This window comes from Ahaetulla prasina, chromosome 6 (assembly GCF_028640845.1).
Source record: "Ahaetulla prasina isolate Xishuangbanna chromosome 6, ASM2864084v1, whole genome shotgun sequence".
Classification (NCBI taxonomy): domain Eukaryota; kingdom Metazoa; phylum Chordata; class Lepidosauria; order Squamata; family Colubridae; genus Ahaetulla; species Ahaetulla prasina.
The window spans coordinates 73,400,918-73,424,553 of NC_080544.1; the positions used below are offsets into that span (position 1 = coordinate 73,400,918).

The 23,636-nt window shown below is 40.3% G+C and overlaps 1 protein-coding gene across 2 annotated transcripts in view; it reads right to left on the reverse strand.

The window, feature by feature from the left end:
* SPSB4 (splA/ryanodine receptor domain and SOCS box containing 4) overlaps nt 1-23,532 on the reverse strand; it is a 201,734-nt gene extending 178,202 nt beyond the window's left edge. For both annotated transcript variants that reach the window (XM_058188814.1, XM_058188815.1), the window contains exon 1: nt 23,324-23,532. The gene's annotated coding sequence lies outside the window, so the exon portion shown is untranslated. The remainder of the gene's footprint in view (nt 1-23,323) is intronic.
* Between the last annotated feature and the right edge of the window lie 104 nt (nt 23,533-23,636).

Here is a 23,636-nt window from a genome sequence, read left to right on the forward strand (position 1 = left end):
AACCCCGGTCCACAATGAAGAGGTCCAGGCCGAATCGGACGGTGAGGAGGAGGAAGGAGTCTTCCACACCGGGAAGCTGGAGAAAGACGACCGGGGCGACTGCGCGAGTTGCGGAGGGCAACACCAATGACAACAATGCAGATTTAAAGATGCAACTTGTCGGCGATGCGAAAGGAAGGGGCACCTAGCACAGGTCTGTCGAGCTCCCCAACCTTCCCGCCAAAAATTCAAACCGGCCAATCAGAGCGCGGGAACGGCGAAGCGGCCCGCGAGTGGTCAGTTTAAAAAGGCGCGGTTGAATCAGACTGTCGTGAGAGTGGGTCACGCATCAACTCACAGAGAAAAAATCTTTACAAAGGCAAAGATTGAGGGGGTGCCGTGCCGACTGGAGGTGGACACCGGCTCATCGATCACGATCATGTCCTGGGACACTCTCGTGAGAGCCTTACCCGCCATCGCAAAGCGCAAACTGCAACCACAGAAATTAAAGGTACAAGACTACCAGGGGAATCGCATCCCCGTCCGAGGGGTAACGTCCGTCCACGTCGAGTATGGACAATACAAGAAAACTCTGCCCATCACCATCGATGGGACCCTGCCAAGCTTGTTGGGACTGGACTGGTTCCGAGCATTGGGCATGGGAGTGACTGGAATCTTCAGAAACGAAGTCGACCTCAAAGACGCACTCGTGAAAGAATTTGGGGACGTTTTCAGAGACTGCCTGGGCAAGTACACGGGGACCCCTATCTCTTTTAACATAGACCCCCAAGTTGCCCCTATCCGTCTAAAGGCTAGAAGGGTCCCGTTCGCCCTAAAGCCCAGGATTGACCGGGAACTGGACAAGCTAGTAAACCAGGGAATTCTAGTGCCAGTTGACCATGCTAAGTGGGAGACCCCTATAGTCACCCCAGTCAAACCGGACGGGTCGGTCCGGATTTGCGCTGACTACACGGCAACGCTTAACAAAGCGTTGCAAAAGAGTGCTTACCCCGTCCCGGTGATACAGCACCTACTGCACTCAATGGGGCAAGGGCAAGTTTTTGCCAAGCTAGACTTGGCCCAAGCCTATCAACAGCTGCCCGTAGATAGCAGCACAGCCGAAGCACAGACAATCGTGACTCACAGAGGGGCTTTCAAGTGTACCCGATTACAGTTTGGGGTTAGTGTGGCTCCAGGGTTATTTCAGAACCTAATGGAGCGGCTATTGCAGGGCCTACCAGGCGTGGTACCATACTTTGACGATGTACTGGTATCCGCTGAAAACCTAGAGGAATTAGGGGTAAGGCTACAAAAAGTTTTGGGCATTTTCCGGTCTGCCGGTCTCACGGTTAAACTAAACAAATGCCAGATCGGGGTTGAGTCTGTGGAATTCCTGGGCTACCGGATAGACAGGGAGGGGATTCACCCCACTGAGAGCAAGGTACGGGCCATCAGGAAGGCCCCGGTTCCAAAGAACAAAACGGAGTTACAGGCATTCTTAGGTCTGATCAACTTCTACGCAGTATTCTTAAGGAATAAGGCAACAGTAGCCGAGCCGCTGCATAAATTACTGGCAAAGACGGCTGCATGGTCTTGGGGAAAGGCGGAAGCTAGGGCATTCGAAGGGGTAAAGAATCTCCTAACGTGTGATAGCCTCCTTATCCAATACAATGGCACGCTGCCATTAGTGTTAAGTTGCGATGCATCTCCCTATGGGGTGGGGGCTGTACTCAGCCACAGGTTACCAAATGGCACAGAAGCCCCTATTGCATACTACTCCCGAACCATGTCATCCACTGAAAGGAATTATAGCCAGCTTGATAAGGAAGCCTTGGCTATAGTCTCAGGAGTAAAGAAATTCCATGAGTATGTATTCGGTCGTGATTTTGAAATCATCACGGACCATAGACCTTTGCTAGGTCTGCTGGCAGGCGACCGCCCAACGCCCGTGGCACTTTCGCCAAGACTGACCCGATGGACTATCTTCCTGGCAGCGTACTCTTACAAATTACTACACCGGCCAGGAAAGGAATTAGGGCATGCAGACGCCCTGAGCAGATGCCCGTTACCAGAGACTATCGAAGACCCCACTCCGGCGATACCAGTTCTGCTAATTCACTCTTGGACTCTGGCCCAGTCACATCCAAAGAGGTGGCTCGGGCTTCAGATAAGGACATTACAATAAGAACTGTAATTGGTTGGGTACAAGAGGTTGGCCGCTGCGCCGGGCGAGCGTTTAAAGAGTTTGTAAAAACGGGGAACTCTCGGCCCAAGGGGTGCCTGCTATGGGGGGATCGAGTGGTGATCCCGGAGAAATTGAGAAAAAAGGTATTGGATCTCCTTCACGAAGGCCACCCAGGGATCGTGAGAATGAAGGGTCTAGCGAGAAGCTATGTGTGGTGGCCCTTAATGGACTCGGAAATTGCTGAAAGGGTAGGGAAATGCCAGGCCTGCCAGGAGTCCAGACCGCTACCCCCAACGGCCCCGATTCAGGAATGGGAGAGACCCCAGGGCCCCTGGTCTAGGATCCATATCGATTTTGCCAGCCCCTTCCACGGCCAAACCTTTCTGGTAGTAGTCGATGCCTACTCCAAATGGCTGGAAATCATTCTCATGAGATCCATGACAGCCGAGGCCGTGATCTCAGTCCTACGGCACCTATTTGTAACCCATGGGTTGCCCGACACTTTAGTCTCCGATAACGGCCCGCAATTCACGGCAACCCAGTTTGAGGGGTACTTGGCAGAGGAGGGCATCCGGTATGTCCTCTCGGCGCCTTTCCACCCTGTGACGAACGGCCTTGCAGAACGTTTCGTTCGGAGCGCAAAGGAAGCATTGTCCAGAATCAAGCCAGGCGATTGGGAAACAAAAATCGATATATTCCTAGCAGTCCAACACAGAACCCCCTGTGTCACAACTGGCCGCAGCCTGGCTGAACTATTAATGGGTCAGAAGCTTAGGTGCCCACTAGACCGTTTAAACCCAAACTACACACCAGATGGTTACAAAGGGGTACACGGTAAAACAAGAGAGATGGCAACAGGCGACCTAGTGTGGGCACACAACTACAGCGAGGGCCCGACCTGGCTAGCAGGAACAATCCTAGAAATAACAGGACCAAAGTCATATCTAATAGAGTTGGGGGATGGCCGGGTATGGAAGCGCCACATAGACCAGATAAGAAAACGCATAACAGGTAACACAGAATCAGACGAAACATGCCCTGACTATTCAATGTTGGAATCCACAGCTGACTCAAACCCGGGGCTAACGCGGGACTTATCTGAATGCCGGGAGGTCCAGCGACGCCAACTGGTTCATCCTGAAGACAGCAAGGAAAACGCTGCAAATAATCCAGGGCCGGATGGCCTAGAGGAGGAGCTGACAGGAACAAACAGTCCCTCCGGCCAGCTCGACTCACTCCCAGAAAATGAATTGCGCAGGTCTGAAAGGGTCAGGAGACGCCCAGTCTACTTGCGTGATTACGTCGAAAAATAAGATGTAAATAATATGTAAATAGTGGTAAAGTGTTTTCTGGGAGGGAAGGAGTGTAATGTATCTTTAAAAGTTTTGGCGGGAAAAAAGCACATTGCTGATTGGTTGAAGCCACCGGCTAAACTGTATATAAGGAGAGGTTTTCCCGGGCACTGGTTGCTGGGTTCACCATATAGTAAAGAGCTGTTGTCACTATCCTGGTCTCCTGCCTCGTTATTGCCCGAATCTAACAGTACTCTATTCCTACAACTCTTTAACCTAGAGTTAGAACCAATCTCATATATCAACAGATCAACAACACAGAATGACAATGCATATGTGGATCAAGTACTGCAATTCTTGTCATATTGAAACCATTCTAGACAGCATATTTAATATGCTAACAAAATAATATAATAATTATATTATAATAATAATCAAAAAGTATTTACATGCACACAGCATTATTTGAAGATAACAACTGCTGTTTGATACCTACTGCTTGTCAGAACAAAGCATGCTGTGCATTTAATCTACACAAGATAAAGCTCAGTGCCAGAATTGCCTGTTTTAGTTCTTTTAAGTTACAAAAGAATTATTTGTAGTCTAGAAAGAAATCTATGTCTGAACTGTTCAACAAACAGAAAAAGTACTTTGAGCCCATTTTCTGGTATAGCAATGATATTTAATTGCTGTTTATGTCCCACCACAAGCCTGTGTAAATAAGGTGTTATGAACTCTAGCTGACCAAATTATGGAGGCTGAAGCCAAATACCCCGATTCACTGACCATTTTTTTGGGAGATCTAAACAAGGCAAACTTAAGGAAAGAGCTATCAAAATACTTTTAGCATGTCAATTGTCCCACTAGAGACAAGAATACTTTATAGAGTTTAGACCATTGCTACACAACACTAAAAGATGCTTATAGGTCTTTACTATGAGCAGCTGTAGGGCAGTCTGATCACTGCATGATTCACCTTGTACCAGCTTACAGGCAAAGACTTAAAACCACAAAACCAATAACCAAATCAGTGAAAACCTGGACTGAAGAGGAAAAGTTAAAGCTACAGGCTTGCTTTGACTGCATTCATTGGAATATTTTTGAAGATACCTCTGCAGACCTGGATGAACTCACAGATACTGTAACATCCTATGTCAGCTTCTGTGAAGACCTTTGTATATTGACCAGGAACTTGTGAATATACAGTAAAAACAAACCTTGGTTCACAGCTAAACTTAAGCAGCTACGTCGTTCCAAAAAGGAAGCCTGCAGAAAAGGTGATAAAATGATATACAATCAGGCCAGAAATGTATTAACAAGGTAGATCAGAGCAGCAAAAAGAAGCTACTCTGAAAAGCTAAAGAATCGTTCTCAACCAATGAACCAGCAAACATGTGGAAAACTCTTAAAAATATCACAAGTTTGCTACAGCAAACTTCCTTCCCAGGCTGAAGGAAATCAACAACTGGCAGATGATCTGAATGAGTTTTACTGCAGGTTTGAAAGGAACAAACAACATAAAACAACTCCCATCTCAGACACACCAACAACAGCCAAGCCTCCTACAACTGACCCCATCCCATTGGGTTCACAATTCCTAGTGATTACAGAAAAGGAAGTGCAAGACCTATTTCACAGAAAAAAGCCACAAAAAGCTCCAGGCCCAGACAAGATAACTCTTTCTTGCTTAAAAGTCTGTGCTGACCAATTGGCCCCCATCTTCACTCGAATCTTCAATAAATTGCTAGAGATGTGCTATGTTCCTTCTTGCTTCAAGTGCTCTATTTATCTCGAATCTCCAAAGACCTACGCAAGAGTCCTCTTTTGTAGACTTTAGTTCAGCATTCAATACCATCATTCCAGACACTCTTCTAACTAAGCTAAACTAGGTACAAGTACATGAACACACTTGTAAGTAGATCATAAGCTTCCTAACAAACAGGAAGCAGCAGGTGAAGCTAAGCAGAATCACATCAGATTAGCATAAGCACCCCAAGGCTGTGTCCTTCCCACTTCTCTTCTCTCTGTATACCAATGACTGCATCTCTAATGATCCATCTCTTAAACTACTGAAGTTCGCAGATGACACAACAGTGATTGGTCTCATTCGAGACAATGATCAATCCGCAAACAGATGGGAGGTTGAACAACTAACCTTGTGGTGCGACTGGAACAATCTGGAACTGAACACACTCAAAACCATAGAAATGGTGGTAGACTTTAGGAGAAACCCTTCCATACTTCTGCCTCTTACAACACTAGACAACAGTAGAGTAGTAGTATCAACAGTAGAGACTTTCAAATTTCTAGGTTCTACCATATCACAAGATCTTAAATGGACAGCTAACATCAAAATGTCATCAAAAAAGCACAACAAAGAATGTTCTTTCTGTACCAACTCAGAAAGTTCAAACTGCCTAAGGAGCTGCTGATACAGTTCTACAGAGGAATTACTGAGTCTGTCATCTGCACCTCTATAACTGTCTGGTTTGGTTCTGCGACCCAACAAGACAGACACAGGCTTCAGAGGGTAATGAGAACTGCAGAAAAAACAATTGCTACCAACCTGCCTTCCACTGAGGACCCGTATACTGCACGAGTCAAAAAGAGGGCTGTGAAAATATTTACAGACCCCTCACATTCTGGACATAAACTGTTTCAGCTCCTACCCTCAAAATGACGCTATAGAACCCTGCACACCAGAACAACTAGACCACAAGAACAGTTTTTTCCCAAACACCATCACTCTGCTAAACAAATAATCCCTCAATACTATCAACTATGTACTAAGTCTGCACCACTATTAATCTTCTCATTTTCTCATAGTTCCCATCACCCATCTCCTTCCACTTATGACTGCATAACTGTAATTTTGTTGCTTGTATCCTTACAATTTATATTAATATTGTTTCCTGATTGCTTATTGCTTATACTATGACTAATTGCTTATTGCTTATACTATGACTATCATTAAGTGTTGTACCTTATGATTCTTGATGAATGTACGTACACTGAGAGCATGTGCACCAAGACAAATTCCTTGTGTGTTTAATTACATTTGGCCAATAAAAAAATTCTATTTATTTTATATTCTATTGTATCCTATTCTATTCTATTTGAATTTTAAGAACAGATCTTATAAATTTTGGGAAATAGACTCCTTTTTTGTTTCTTTCAATTCACCATAGTATGTAGACTAAGATGCTGTAAGAATGATTTCACTATATTCTCAACTCCATTGTGATGGCCAAAACACAGGAAATGAAAGAATTAATTGATTTGAGTTGTTCTGCTACTCAAAAATGCAACATTAATTGTTCTCATAACACTATTTTTTCCAATTTTTTTCTTATCACTTGTTCAAAAATGTTATTCAAAACATGCCACATCATAAAGATATGAATATTAATCAGACACCAGCAATGCTGCAAAGTCAGCACTACAACTATGTTTATGCCACACTGTGCAGTCATGTATCATCTGCATAGTAATTTTATGAATATTTCATGTGATAGGCTTTCCCAAAAACTGAGAGCTATTTTCACTTACTCTTGATTTGACACCCGTCTGTTAAAAAAAGGACACTGTTTTATCAATGGGGACAAGGTTTGACTAATACCAGTAGAAACAATTTACAGCCTGTGGCAGATCTTGTTGCATGAAGTTCTTTCAAAATTGTTTACAATAAAGGGCTCTTTCTAACTTTCCAAAGGGGATGTTTAATTGTGACATGGAATAACAAGGAATGTACTATAAAGGAATCATCTGGCCTCATGCCAAAAGCAATATATCCATATCTCATAATTTTTCCTTGGCAATATCCAAAGATTCTAAACATCTGCATTGTCATATTCCATATACTGTATACTGCTTTTCCTTGCAGTTATTATCATTTAGCGTATGATGACAACATGACAGAAGAGAACATATATACACAGTCCATGTAATTATAAGTCAAACTTCTATGGCAGTATGGCAGTTGACTTATAACTGGATGTCCAATTCCACTAACAAGGCGATTTTTTCATGCAGATCTTCTAGAAAATCAGAGAATGCACTTTGTGGACAATATTGCACAATATGTTTAATAGTTTGCTTCTCAGTACCGCAATTGCAACAAGGGGAATCTTTCCATCCTGCCTGATACAGGGCAGAGGCACTTCTTAAGTATCATACCTAATTCTGTTCACTTTCAACCATACAAAGCAAGGCAGGTCAAAACCAGTTGGTTTAGTAGAGGGATCACTAATGGTCAAGTCACAAGGTACCTTGGATCATTCCTTTCTCCAAGGATTCTCAGGCGTAAACTGGTTATATGTTAAGTGAACAGCTGTTTTCCAAGCTGACCTACAGGATTTCAATCTTATGATGAGCTGTGCATTGTTTTAGTAGATAGGGAGGGCCTTTTTGTTCAGCATCCTTGACCATAGCCAAATGAGAGCTTGTTGTTTTCTAATGTGGGATGATATGATATTGCTAGTACTGGTAACTAGTGCACAGGAGTGGGATGCAATGTACAAAAGATGATACACATTATTTAGCAGAGTTGGACACTGAGCATTTGGGCGTGGGTCTCTTAAGCCATATGCTGGCACAATATTCAGCTGTGGAAGACACAAAGCCAAGGCAGTTGTTTGTAGGGTTTCTAGCAGTAATTAATGAAGTAAAATAAAGGTGGCTAAGCTTTAGGCATAATGATGTCACACCACATTACTACATTGTTTCTTTTGGATGGGTACTATATTGCTGTACATAAAGTGCTCAACATGTACATTTTTAATCATCTTTAAGATGTTTATGAACTTTGGTTGGCAGGGAGTTAATGACACTACATTCTGCTGACTGAAAGCAAACTGTGTGCCTCTAGGTACTGGCATCCAATATTCCCATCTGGCCTTTATTGGGATAAATGTTGCCGGATCCATTGCCTGAATGTGTTATAAACTTGGAGAATAAAATAGATTCTCCAGCAAGAGGAATTGTATCAGTTCGCTCCCTCTATCCCGATTTCAAACCAGAGAGATGGCAGAGACCTAGAAATCAAGAAATTGGTCTTGCTCATAAAAATCATCTTACATTTCAGTCTACAATTAATTTATAATTATTGATACAGCTTGCTGAAAGTTTAAGTTTTAGCCTGCTCTTGGATTTTATTAAAAACAAATTAACTAATTAAGTCCCTAAGTTTTAAAGCTGATACAATGTAAAATGAAGAATTTGCCTCTTCACCAAATGGTTGCCAATAAGGGAAAGAGACTACACATTTCCAGTCGCAAATCAGTGATTTACCAGAATATAACCTGCTACTCCCTCTAACCCTCTTCTCAGAAGACACTTTGCAATATTCCAGTTTTCTCTTGTCCTTTTGTCTGAAAAGATGGGCCTAAATCCAAGCTAAGCAATGGACTGGAACTCGCCAATATTTTCAAAGAAAACTTACGTAATCCATCTGGATCCAGAGGCATTCTTGAAATAAAAGAACATGTTGGAAGCTGGTGCTTTGTTTATAGAATACCAGTTTCTAATTAATTTAAATTAAATGATTCTTCAAAAAGTATTAGAAAGTTTGGAAGGCCCCAAAGGCATATTCCCATTTAAATCAAACACAAGGCATAATGAGGCTCTAGTTCCATTTGTTCATGTTTTACTACAATTGTCCGTCACAAATGTCCTATTAGAAATTTTCTCATTAATAATAATATGGACAACATTGTTAGACGAAGTAGGACAAGTAAGGGATATTTCAAATGGCTAGATGAGGGAGATGGTAACAAATATCCATTGATTTTATTTCAGTAGTATTTACTTATCAGCTGAGAGGTTATCTGCAAGTGCACTTCACATTCAATTGAAATAATCTTCCTTTTATTAAAGGTTCAAGAAACTATTAGCTCCCCTGTCTCTTACAAACGCAGATCACATCTAAAGAAAGAAGAATGAATTTCAGGGCCTTTATAAGCCTTATTGTTAAAAAAAATAACCTAACCAACTCAAAGAAAAGCATATTATTCTAAATCTATTTTTTTAACCTCTTACCAATTTGTAAGCGATTATTACAGATGAATGCAACATACTTTATGATGCATTAGTAAAGTTTGTTCTTCAATTATTTGTAGAATAAAAAGGTTGAAATCCTCCTTATACTTACATCCAGCCCTATTTTATGCACTATATCTACTTCTTTTCATATTAATCCAGCTGCATATCCTCCCTTATCAAGGAAACAGACTATTCTGTAATTGATGCATCTTACATTCTTATAATGATACCGTTCCAAGTAATATAATGTCATACTGACACTAAAAAATATAAGAACAGCCTTCTGGATCATCTTACATTTGTATTTTATTTTTCAGAGTAGCCAGCCGTATATCTCTCTGTTCACAGAAAAGACACGGAGAATTAGCCCTTGCTTCTGCTTTTTCCCTGCAAGTGATATTTGGAAGCATACTACAATATATCAAAGAAGATACTGAAACTTCAAGATATATAGTCCTTTATAGATCTATCATTCATGGATTTGTCCAATCCCCTTTTAAAGCTATTACTACATCTTTGACAATCATTTCTCAGCTTAATTTATTAAGAAATGCTTACTGTTAAATGCCCTTCCAAGCAGCTTCATTGGATGGTCTTTGGCCACACTGTTTTGAGAAGACAAATTCTTTTTATCTACTTTCTCCATCACATACAGAGTTTTATACTTTTTGATCATGTCTTTCTTTACTGTCCTTTTTCCCAAACTAAGGAAATCCCCAAAGTATTATTTGTTTCTCATGAAATATGCATTCAAAAACATATCAATAATTTTGATGCCATCTTCTTCATTTTATAGATCTAGTCTTAAATTTTACAAATATAAGAACCACACATTGTTTTCAAATGAAGGTATACAACAGATTATATAAGAGCATCACAATGTTGGCAATTTTATATTCAATATCCCTTTTCTAATAAACACTGGCATGGACTGTTTCATTTTCATAATTCCACACACTGATATATCCACTGAAGTAGCTACAATGACCTCAAAATCTTTTTCCTGATTAATTAGAGACAACTCAGACTTCATCAACGTGTATGTTAAAGACTTTTGCCCCAATTTAGTCTTTACACTTAATAAAACTGAATTGCTCTTACACTTGGTTGATCATTCAATTAGTTTAAAGTTCTTATTAGTACAAGTTTTCTGTTACCAAAAGAAAGGCTTCTTGACTTCCATAGCTTCACGGACACAGTTAGAAAACCATCATGGTAACTTCCTGGTTTGAAGTACACCTTTCTTTCATTGTGGAGTTCATTCTAGTTGCCAAAGGTCAAATATTGCAGTTTCAATAGAGTAACCTCCATGACAATGAAGTGATTTGGTCCTTTTTCAGTACCATTTTCACTACACAGTTTTTTCCAGAAATCATGAGTTTCCTCTTCAGTCTGGCCTTTTCATTCTGAGTTAGTGATTCAGCTGTTCCATAAGATTTATTTTTTAAAATGTCTGTCATCTTTTTTTTTATTGTTAACCACCCTGAATGGTCTATGGCCAGAAAGGCCAGAAATGAATAGTATGAATAAATAAATATCCAATGCTTTATACCTTTCCTTTTATCAAATGGCAGAGTACACAATAGCTACAATATAAATCCAGGAAATAAGACTCATATATTACATCTCCCATTTCCTTTTGAGAAAATCCTAGCTTCAGCAACAGAGATGGGGGCATAAATGAGCAAATAGCTATTATTTATTTAAAATAATTATTATTATTATTAATACCTTATGTCAGTTCAGGCCTGTCAGTTTGCTTACAAGCAAGTACAGTGTAAATTTAATCAACTATATTCATACACAGAGCAGACTAAAATGGTAAGCATAGTCGTTCAACTTTAGAGACCGCTGGCCTTTTACATAGCATTACTGTTGGATGAAAACAAAAATCTTCAAGATAGCCAAATAGGTTTAAAATTCCTTGATATCAAACATAAAAGGAAGGAGATACAAATAATAAAACAATTTTTGTTTCACTAAAAATAAAAAAACCTGCCTTTGATAAATGCAGAATACATTCTGGCAGCCATGCACCAAATTTCTCCTAATCTGACATTCTCTGAAAACAATTAACATATAGCTTTACAAATAGAAAACAAATTACTCATGGAAAGAAGCAAGCCTTTGAGCGAAACATATTTATAAATTTTTATCAAAATATCCCATTTATACAATAAAGCATGGATGTCAAACTCGATCGTGTCATGTGACATATTGTGATATATCGTGACATTTTTGCCTCTGCAGAGCTGGAGTGGGTGTGTCCGCACGTTATGCATCCACCCCAGCAGGCCACCAGTTTGATACCCCTGGAAAGGATCATGCAATATAGCAGAAAAAATCCTTGGATTACTTTAATCCGATGCCTAATGTAAATGACATTTGTTCTCCACCTGGATACAACAAGTAACTTGACTAATATTGATTCAAACACATTTTAATACATACACATTGTCTGTAACATGATTGCACTGTGCATTTCTTTCATAGCTTTTGCAATATAAGCATAACCTGAGTGGGAAGGGTGTTTCATTTTGATAGTCTTGAATACTGTAAAGCTAAAACATTTCTGTCAATGTAATTTCTCTAGATTTTGTAATCGGCAATAACTATAGGATCTACGTTGGCTTGTTAATTAGATCTTTCTACATAGTTGTAAGCACAATCATACTGTTATGTATTTAGTCTGCTAGTATAGATTTCATATTTTAATGTATTTTATATTCTTAGTCCAGTTTTATGATTATTATTATGCTTGTGGTTTGTAACACCTTTAAAACAGCTATGATACATCAGTATTACCTGCGTATGCATTCTTTGATCTATAGGAAACTGCTAAATTATATTAAAATGGAGCCATCTGAACCTGTATTTGGATACAGAACCCATATTTGATTTACATGATTGAACAGATGAAATAAAAGAACGCTAGATTCATACTTTCACTCATAAATAAGCCCTGCTGCTAAGATCAACTACTTCTGTGCATTTTGAGAGCTCAGTATTTGAGCTCAGTATTTGAATAAGTTCTTTGGCTGCACAAATTCCAGCTTCCTTTTTCAAGATTATAAGGAGGCATAGTCAATGTAAAACCCTATTGTATTAGGAGTGTAGGACAACTCACTGCGGCTTATTTGCCCTAGCCATTTTACCCTGGCTGACTTGGCTGGCCAACCCACCCATCACTCACTGCAGGACAACTCATCACAACCAACAGGAAAATTCAGCTGAAGAGAGGGGCAAGTGAACTGTAGTGAGCCTTGTCTTGCTTTAGATTTGAACCTTCTCAAGTTAGAAGTCCTCAAGGTTGAAGTGAGCTGCAATTCTACTTGCACCTCTCTTGAGTTATCCCACCTTGAATTGTCCTGAGGCTAGTTGTCCCATGGCGAGTTGGCTGTGGTGAGTTGTAATTACTCTAGCTTTTGTAATATACAATAATTATAGGATCTACATTGGTTTATAAATGAGATTTTTCTACACAGATGTAAACACAACCATACTGCATATATTTGGCAGAAATAATAAGCTTACAAACTTTTCCTGCAGGCAGCTACAACGAACACACATTTTATAACAGTCTAAGACCAGATCATAAAATTTAAAACAGCTAAATGCAATTTGCGAATGTAATAAAATCTCATTAAAATAAATCACCTTTGTCTGTTGTTGGTCTAAACTTACCCAGTGAGGTCTTATGGCTTCAGCACAGAATTTAGCTATTATATAAGTAATCCTGCTATGAGTCCTTCTGTTATTCCTTTTGACTATTCTTTTCCTATTCTTCCTATACCAACTCTGTAAATACTGTAATAGAGTTAATTAAAGGAGAAACAGTTTTAAAAAAGAGAACTTCTCTGTCTTCCAAGCCTTTACTATAAAATGGGGAAATAGCTCAGACTCTTCAATTGACTAATTTTGCTTTGTTTACTCATTCCAGGGCAAGAGGTCAAATAGGAAAATCAGAAAGGCCAACTGTTTGTTTGTTTTGAAACTGCCAGTGATGTCAGTATTTTTAATTGAGAAATTCTGTTAAAGAGAGGGTAATCACATTTCCTATGCAGACCACATGCAGTGGAGAAAGCTTCCATTCAAACATCTTCCTTGCACAATAGCTTGAATTGTTGAGTGGAAACCAAGAGGGAGGGAGAGAGCAGCTGTAATCAGAAACTGACTCCGATCCAATATGCATAAATATCATAATAAAAAAGGTGAAAAGAAACACGTTTGCTTAAATCAACTAGACTCAATCAATATCTAATCCAATTCTACTTCACCCAGTTCAATAATTTCAAGGAAAAATCTACAGCCATGTCATCCACAATACTAAGAGTTAACTTGCCTTTGTCTCCTTAACTATGTGAGCTTTAGTTCATTTAATATTTTGTTTCTATCATCTTACAATTAATGAAGAAAAATCTTTCTTACGTTTAAGGTGTCCTTGTAAAGAGTCTGCATTGTATTAGGATATGGATATTGTTTTTATCAAAGTATTATATCAAAAGAATAGCCAACCTATAAATATTGGTTTTTTTATCAAGTTGTTAAATTAATTTTAAATCTCCTGCTAGTCAAATGTGGCTTACGAGGCTACATAATATCTCCATCTCATTATGGAATAATATACAACTTAATATAGAAATGTAAACTATCTTTTTTTAAAAAAAATCAATTTTCTACAACTTCAAGTTTTATTGAAGTATTCTATCCAATTACTAGCCGGTCTGAACCTGTTTAGCTTTTTCAGGATCAAGTAATATTAGTTAGTGGTGCCATGTGTTGTTTTTTAAATATAAAAGCATTTGAATAAATTTAGCCCAATGTAAATAAGCATAGTGCCTTGATTAGAATCACATCAGAATAATAATAACCATTACAATGAGTTTGCTATGCTAGTTTGCAAGCATGTTAATTCGTGGAATGGGGAAAAGAAGACAGGGAGGCAGTCAGGCATTAATATTCAAAGTATAAAGCAGCGCTTTTGGGTCTGGAATCTTCAATAAAATGGGACTAGCCATGATAGCAAACCTATGGCACACATGACAGAGGTGGCATGCAGAGCCCTCTCTTTGGGCATGTGCACTGTCGCCAGCGGCTCTTCTGGTTTCTGTTGCATTAGGTAGTCTTTGCATGCGCCGGAGCGCCGAAAACCCAAAGAACAGCTGGTCAGCACGCTCATGTGCACCAGCCAGCTGGTCTTCGGGTTTTCGGCACTCCGGCATGGGCATGTGCACACATTCCGGTTAGGGCACTCAGTACCGAAAAGGTTTGCCATCATTCTTCTATAGCTTCAAAATTAACCATAAACTGTTGGGAAGAAGCTAAACTGTTCATGCTTCATGTGGATTTGAGATCATGACAGATTTGGAAATGAAAAGTATGGGGTTTTTTTTAGCACATAGTTCTTTTTGAGCACGCCAAGAATGATGGCAGAGGAGGCCCTTCTCATTTTCCTCATGAGTAGAAATGGCATTCTTTGTAAATTATTGAAAAGCTTCAATATATGTAGATGTAAAAAAAATAGGTCAATGTTGAGCAATGGTGATACTGATTCTTCATCCCAATTTAAAATAATCTACTACTACCAGAAGTAAAGAATCTGCAGAAGCTACACAACCCAGTTGCCAACCTTGTTTGATGTTTAATTTTATATGTCCTCTTTCTTTTTATAAATGAATATATTTTCACTCATTGTGAGTTCTTTAGGTCTATTTCTGAATTATTCTAATTGTGGTTTAGAACTACAAAACAAAAATTGCTGTCAAACAATTAAAAAATCAGATATTGAAGTGGGCTTGATTTTATGTGCCATCAGATTGGTGTCAGTTTTTAACCAAGACAGATTTTGGTTAAGATAAATAGATTTTGTAGCAGAATTATCTGTCCCCAACTGGTCCTTCACATTGCCCAATATAGTTTGCCCATTGCCTCTGTAATTGAATCTATCCATCTTCTTCCGAGTCATTGTCTTTTTCTTTCTTTCCACTCTTTCCAGCATGATAGATTTCTCCAGAGCTAATTCTCTGAATGTGCCCAACATATAATTTGAGTCTCAAAAGTGAGAACTCTAAATTGATTTGTCCTATGATCCATGTGTTTGTTTTCTTGCCTAACTATGTATATTTTCATATTTTATATTATCATTGTATATTTTTATGTATATTCTCAATTTTTTTTATATTTTAGTTATGTTTATTTTCAGTAGTCTTCTCCAACATCAAAGTTCAAATGCCCAATATTCTTCACAGTCTACTTCAATTTCCATTTTCATAGATAGTGACAGAGAAAAACAGTCCAATTCTGACCTTTGCAAGTAGCCCTGAACTCCTGCAGAATATTTTGTCTTTGCTATTGCCACTATAGGGATCATCTGTCTCTAGCATCTTTCTGTATTGTGTGGCTACCCAATATACAGTAGGTTTCTGCTTGCTGTAATGGGGCAGCTGTGACAATCTTCAAGCCTTGGGTGGCCTCTTGGGATTATTTACTGTCATCATACACTCCTGGTATTCTTTGCTCATTCTACCCAGACACACACACACACACACAGCTGCCACAATGAGGCAGCACAGCAGGACTTGTGGAAATTGAAGTGGGTTTACAATTGCACATTATGGTTGGGAGGGTTTTGATTTCAAACTATTGGCCATATTTAAATAAGCACCTGATGCATTCAGAATACAGATAGACTCAATATACAACAGTTTGTTTAGTGACCATTCAAAGTTACAACAGCCCTGGAAAAGGTGACTTATGACCAATTTTCATAGTTACAATCTTTGCAACATCTCCATGACCATGTGATCAAAATTCAGATGCTTGGCCACCGGTTCATATTTATGACCTTTGCTATGATCATAAATATGGGCCATCTGATCACCTTTTGTGACCTTCTGACAAGCAAAGTCAATGGGGAAGCCAGATTCACTTAACAACCAGGTTGCTAACTTATCAACTGAAGTGATTCACTTAACAACTGTGACAAGAAAGGTCATAAAAATGTCCTTTAACACTCACTTAACAAATGTCTCACTTAACAGAAACTTTGGGCTCAATTGTGGTCGTAAATCAAGGACTACCTGTAATCTCCCCAAACTGTAATCTCCCCAAACTGGCAGGGGGGCTCAGTCTTGCAACTTTAGTATAGCTAGAGAAGATTAAGTTGAGAGGCTTGCCTTAGGCAATTACGTAACAGCCAAAAAGAGTTTGCATACCATTGATATCCAAGCAGTTTCATACCCGATTACTATCACCACATATTGGTAGTAGCAAAACATTAGAACATTCCTTTATAGGGAATAAAATATTACACAATATGTATTATAATTGTGTCAGAAATAAAATACATATGAACTAATAGCTGAGAATGTTAAATGCTAAAATACTCTGTCCACTTATGGTTTGTATCCTAACTTCTAATTAAACATCTATCATAAGCCTTTTTTCCCCTTTTAAATTGACTCATTAAAAACTACCAAAAAAAAATAGAATGGAAATAATAATCAAATGCTGAACAGAGCCAAAACCTAAATGAACTTCATTAAAATACGAATTTAGAAAACTAGATTATGAATATTGAACATTAAAATGGCTTTATTGAGAAGAAATGTAATAAGATTTCCTGTTTTGCATAGTATTGTTGTGATAGGGAACAGGGAGAGAAAGAGAAAAAAGCAGGGAGCACTGCTTAATCTTTGAGCCTGACATGTAAGGGAGGAATATTTTTCTTTGCTGTTGAGATGCTGTTGCTCTACCTTCTCTTTGGAATAAATGTTTGCCTTTAAAACTAAGGTCCCTTAAGAGACGTTCAAGCCTGAAGGCTTTGCAGGTCTCCATCAGAAGTCTAAGGAAAAAGAGAAGGGTTGAAATTTACAACAGCTTGGTCATTTCTCTCTTCTCTGCAACATAAAAGGAGCTTGCTGTTTAATTGTTTTGTTACCTGCAGAAAAACCGATTGTCAGACATTCTCAGTATATGAAGTCAGCAAAGCAATAAAAAGATATCTTCAAGCACTTTTGAAGGTAATGAAATGGATATGAAAGTCCCTTTGTTGATAGTAATCTGGTATATTCCATTCAAAGCAACTGGATTTACAGTTACACACATACCTTCCCTGAACTTTCTAAAAACCATAATAGGTAGAGCCTAATGTTACAATGAACCACAGAAAATAATGGCTTTACCTAAACCTGAATGTAGAACTATAGTTTGGTTTTAGCTTGTCCGAACTAGTGCAAGCTAGAACAAATACAATTCCTGCATTTATATATAGCAAGAAGTTACCATTTGTTCAAAACTGCAACCATAAACTTTTCACATATGAAAAGAATTATAGAAAAAAACTCTTCTCAGAATTCCATAACATCACCAGCCATTTATGTCAATCCTGAGATAATCCTGAAGTAAGCCTATGATTTAGGTATATGTTATCAATGGATATATTTAACAAAGGTATATTTAGGATAGTACTATCACTTCACATTAAAAAAAAACTTATTTAAAAATGACTCTGATGAAATGATACATGATTATTTTAATAGATATTTTCAAAACTAAAACTTATTACAGGTATTTTTCCTCAACATTATTCTATATAACAAAATAGATAATTATTTTTTATTAGTTGGCACATTTGAAATTTTAATAATCTATATTAAAGGGAAGTAGCTTTATAAAGGACCAAACAAAATGGTACAAAGCCGCCTTGAAGGAGGCGGTGGTGAGACCTCTCCTGAAGAAGCCTTCCCTGGACCCAGCTATTTTGGGAAATTATCGTCCAGTCTCCAACCTTCGCTTTTTAGCGAAGGTTGTAGAGAGTGTGGTTGCGTGGCAGCTTCCCCGGCACCTGGAGGAAGCTGTCTATCTAGACCCGTTCCAGTCCGGCTTCCGACCCGGTTACAGCACGGAGACGGCTTTGGTCGCGTTGGTGGATGACCTCTGGAGGGCCAGGGACAGGGGTTGTTCCTCTGCCTTGGTCCTATTAGATCTCTCAGCGGCTTTTGATACCATCGACCATGGTATCCTGCTGCGCCGGTTGGAGGGATTGGGAGTGGGAGGCACCGTTTATCGGTGGTTCTCCTCCTATCTCTCCGACCGGTCGCAGACGGTGTTGACAGGGGGGCAGAGGTCGTCCTCGAGGGGCCTCACTTGTGGGGTACCTCAGGGGTCGATTCTCTCGCCTACCCTGTTCAACATCTATATGAAGCCGCTGGGTGAGGTCATCAGTGGTTTCGGGGTGAGTTATCATCTGTACGCTGATGATACTCAGCTGTACTTTTCCACCCCGGACCACCCCAACGAAGCGGTCGAAGTGCTGTCCCGGTGCCTGGAAGCCATACAGGTCTGGATGGGGAGAAACAGACTCAAGCTCAATCCCTCCAAGACGGAGTGGCTGTGGATGCCGGCACCCCGGTACAGTCAGCTGCTCCCGCAGCTGACTGTTGGGGGCGAGTTAGTGGCCCCAAAGGAGGTGGTTCGCAACTTGGGCGTCCTCCTGGATGGTCGGCTGTCCTTTGATGAACATCTGGCGGCCGTCACCAGGAGGGCCTTTTACCAAGTTCGCTTGGTTCGCCAGTTGCGTCCCTTCCTTGACCAGGATGCCTTATGCACAGTCACTCACGCTCTGGTTACGTCTCGGCTGGATTATTGCAATGCTCTCTACATGGGGCTGCCCTTGAGGTGCACCCGGAGGCTGCAGTTAGTCCAGAATGCAGCTGCGCGAGTGGTAATGGGAGCCGCTCGTGGCTCCCATGTAACACCACTGCTCCGTAGTCTGCACTGGCTTCCTGTAGTCTTTCGGGTGCGCTTCAAGATCCTGGTTACCACCTTTAAAGCGCTCCATGGCTTAGGACCCAGGTACTTACGAGACCGCCTGCTGTTACCTTATGCCTCCCATCGACCAGACGCTCCCAGAGAGGGCCTTCTCAGGGTGCCGTCCGCCAAACAATGTCGGCTGGTGGCCCCCAGGAGTAGGGCCTTCTCTGCGGGAGCACCGACGCTCTGGAACGAACTCCCCCCTGGCTTATGTCAAGTGCCTGATCTTCGGACCTTTCGTCGTGAGCTAAAAACATATTTATTCATTCAAGCAGGACTGGCATAAATAGTGGTTTTTAAATTGGGGTTTTAGTAATATTTTAAATTTTTAAATCTTTTAATTACCGGCCATTTAGTAATAGTTTATTTTAATTTCTTTTAATTGTATATACTCTGTATTTTATTTCGGCTGTCCCTGAGTCCTTCGGGAGAAGGGCGGTATAAAAATTTAATAAAATAAAAAAAATTAAAATAAATAAATAAATAAAGAGTGTGCAGTTACTAATCTCCTGCAATGGTAAACTAACATCAGCTACTTTGGACATTCATAACCAATAAGATATCTAAAATTTTTATTCTAAATTGCTTCTGAATAATAATGTCCTTAGTAAAAAAAGATGTTCCATCCCCCCAAAATACATCTAAAGTTAGCTTTAAACCAGTTTGTATTTGTAAAGTAAATTACATTAAAATAAACAGAACTAATTCATTTATTATAAATGATCATTTGATGAAAGTTATACTTTTGCTGGCTCTGATAATTGGTAACTCAGTGTTGAAAAATTGGTCTACACAGTCCAATTAACCAGGTCAAGGAAATATGTGTCTCATACAACATCCTAAGGTAGTTTTTGTGTTTAACTTCTAGTACAAACCCAAACTGCCTGGTTAGTTTATTATTAATTCACAAACTAGACTGAGTATATATTGTGTATGAGGCTATTATCTTTTGGCCCTTATACACTGTAAGCCGCCCTGAGTCTTCGGAAAAGGGCGGGATATAAATGTAAATTAAAAAAAAAACACAAAGGTAACAACCTACAAAAGACTGCCTCACCAGGATTCTCAAATTCAACATAAATACTTCATTAGGACAAGTTGATTAGCCTAAGGGAAATAACTATAAAGCCTCTTCATATATTAATAGTAAAGTCTTTACTCACAAGAGTAGAGACCTCCTGTTGGTAATAGTAGAAGGATCAGAGATGTAGGCTGAGGCACTTTGATGGAGGAGTAGAAACCTACTCTGTATGGAGCTGTTGCCTTAATCTGTATTGAATGTGGTGTATGCCGCAACATTGTGTTTTTCAGCAAAAGGCCGGGGCATTTGTTCTGTTCAGCTAGAGCTCTAGGAATAACACCTGGCTACAATTAAATTACTGACCTAATCTCAACAGTCTTTCTCTGACTAAGCAATGAGTGAACTATTTTTTTATTGTTGTGGCCATCAGGCAAGTTGCCCAGCCTCTTCTTTTTGTACTGACTCTGCCAACCCATTCATCTTGCTTGCTGCAGTCAGGAAGGTCAGGAAGACTGCTAACTTTTAGGCGAGCTGAAACATACAAGCTTACTTATTCCTCTAAGTATTGTTCAGATCAGAGAAAATTACCTGAAATGTTATTGAATCATGTTTCTACTTAAATGTTTGATCAACAGTGTGGAGACTAGAACTGAGATCTTTTCAGTGATATCACCCCATATATAGATATCTCCTAGAACAGGAGCTTTGCTGGCGGAGCTTTGCTGGCTGAGAGACTCTGGGAGTTGAAGTCCACAAGTCTTAAAGGGACCAAGGTTGGAGAGCCCTGTTCTAGAAAACCTTAGTACTGGCCTTAGTACTAAGCCTTGAAAGTCATAGTTGCTCACCTAGGATTAATAGCCCAACTCAATAGGACACCTATTATTAAAGGACTGTTGCCCCAGTAATTTAAATGTTACATGCTTGCATTTATTGTGCTATTTATTGTAAATTGTTTTTCCCTTTGTTTTTCCTCTGTACTTTGCTGGAAGGAACAGTGAAAAGTAGTATGTTGTTAGTTGTCATGTCCGACCCATCGCAACCCCATGGACAATGTTCTTCCAGACTTCCTATCCTCTACCATCCCCTGGAGTCCATTTAGGCTCACACTTCAGTGACTCTATCTAGCCATCTCATTCTATCATCCCCTTCTTTTGCCCTCAATCTTTCCCAGCATTCTCTTCAATTTCTTCTCCAGTGAGTCCTTCCTTCTCATTAGGTGGCCAAAGTATTTGAGTTTCATCTTCAGGTTCTGGCATTCTAAAGAGCAGTCAGGGTTGCTCTCCTCTAGGACTGACTGGTTTGATCACCTTGCAGTCCAAGGGACTCATAGGAGTCTTCTCTAGCACCATAGTTCAAAGGCCTCAATTCTTTGGATCTCAGTCTTTCTAATGGTCCAACTTTCACAGCCATACATTGCAACTGGGAAAACCATAGCCTTGACTATAAACTTTTATTGGCAGGGTGATGTCTCTGCTTTTTAGTATGCTGTCTAGATAAAAGTAGCATACACACCAAAGAAATAATACCACAGTCCTTTGCATGCATGCCAAGACTTACACGCTGAAATAACCTTGTACAGATTTTAATCTCAGGAAGAATTGATTGTATCCGTGGGACATTGTGGACATACTTGTTGCATAAATTAGCCAAGCCAAGGATAAACTCACTGTTCAAGTGCACAGACTGCATTCTGCCATGGTTTATAGACCATGATTTACTGAATAAACAATAATTTGCCAAGTGACCAGAATGAAACCAGAGCTTTGTTTAGTGCAATATGTGAATTCAATCTAGTGAAATACTGAATGCACATCGGAGGAAGAAAATAAAAATGCCCATATATCAGGTGAAAGGTTTAATCATCAACTGACTGCAATTTTGGTCAGTACTCCGAAAAGCTTCCACCCAGGAAAGGAGTAGAAAATGTGTGCCTTCATTTCTACCTGTAGCAATAGTGTGATGCTGGTGGAACTGCTCGGACATTAATCATCTGCAGCTTTTAAGTTAGCCTATCTCAGAAATGCCTGCAATTATATGACTGAGCAGATCCACTGGAAAACTTTTTCCCTCACACTCTCAGCTTCTAACCAGAGATCACGATCATCAAAAGAAATTCAGAGAGGCAGCAGAAAGAGGAACTTCAAGGCAACCATTTATAAAAAGTAGAAATAGAGAGCAAAGGAGGCTTTCTGCATTCTTGGAAGATCAATTGGTGTATTTATTAAGACGTGAACTCTTATAATTTGGGAGGAAGCATCCCATTGAACAATGACGGATTTCACTCCACTATTGCAGTTTAAAGAGAGAGGGAGGGGATTTTTTCCTGGATAGGCACGAAACTGTAGCTTAGTCGAGGGTTTTGACATCTAAAGTCAAAGAAAACCAAAATCTTGGGGATGGAGATTGTTTTTCAAGACACCCGGACAGACAGCAAACCCCGCAAACCACCTTTGCGAGCGTCCCTCGATCCTTTCAGCAGAGATGATGCTGAATCTGGCCGCGACCATTTCTAAACCTGGAGGATCCGGAAAGATAAACAAGGAGTTCCCCCTCCCTCCACCACTATCACCACCACCCCGCCAAAAAAAAAAAAAAAAAAGCCTTTGCATTCCACCACTCTGCATCCAGACACAACCTAGGAGACTGCCGACCACCGCTGCCTCCAAACTTTCAAGGACAACAGCGAGACCGCCCTTCAACCTTTTCTCTGTCTTGGGCTCCTTCTTCCCCGGGAGGGTCTGATTTCTGGCTTTGCTCAACCCCCGGAGCCCCAGATCAAGGAGAAGAAGGGAGTGGCTGCCTTCACACACGCTCGCTTGTCTCCTGAGCCACACACGTTCATTTTCCAAGCCAAAAAACTGCAGGGCCATTAGCAACTGAGCAACAGATCAGAGTAAGAGCTTTCCAATACACATGCACGTAAACCGGCTGGGAAGAGATTCCAGACAAGGGCGGGCGGACACGCCAAAAAGAGAGAGAGAGAAAGTCACTCACCGTGCGATCCTTCACCGGTGCTTGCGGGCGCCGCGTCCTCGTGGCCAACCTCGCATCAGGAGCTTCCCTGCCGAACTTCATCTGCTGCCCTTACAGCTGCCGTAAGTCTTTTTTCCCCCGCGCGTCCTTATCTGCCCTGACTCGTCAAGTCAGAGCCGAAAGCGTCCGAGGTGAAAGAAAATACGGGACTTAAGAACCGCTGCCTTAGCTACTCCGCCCTGCCGTCATCGCTACCCACCAGTCACGGTAGACTGGAGAGCTGCGGATGGTCCGCACACATCGCTCCCACCGGGTCCTAGCGCCGGCTGCATCC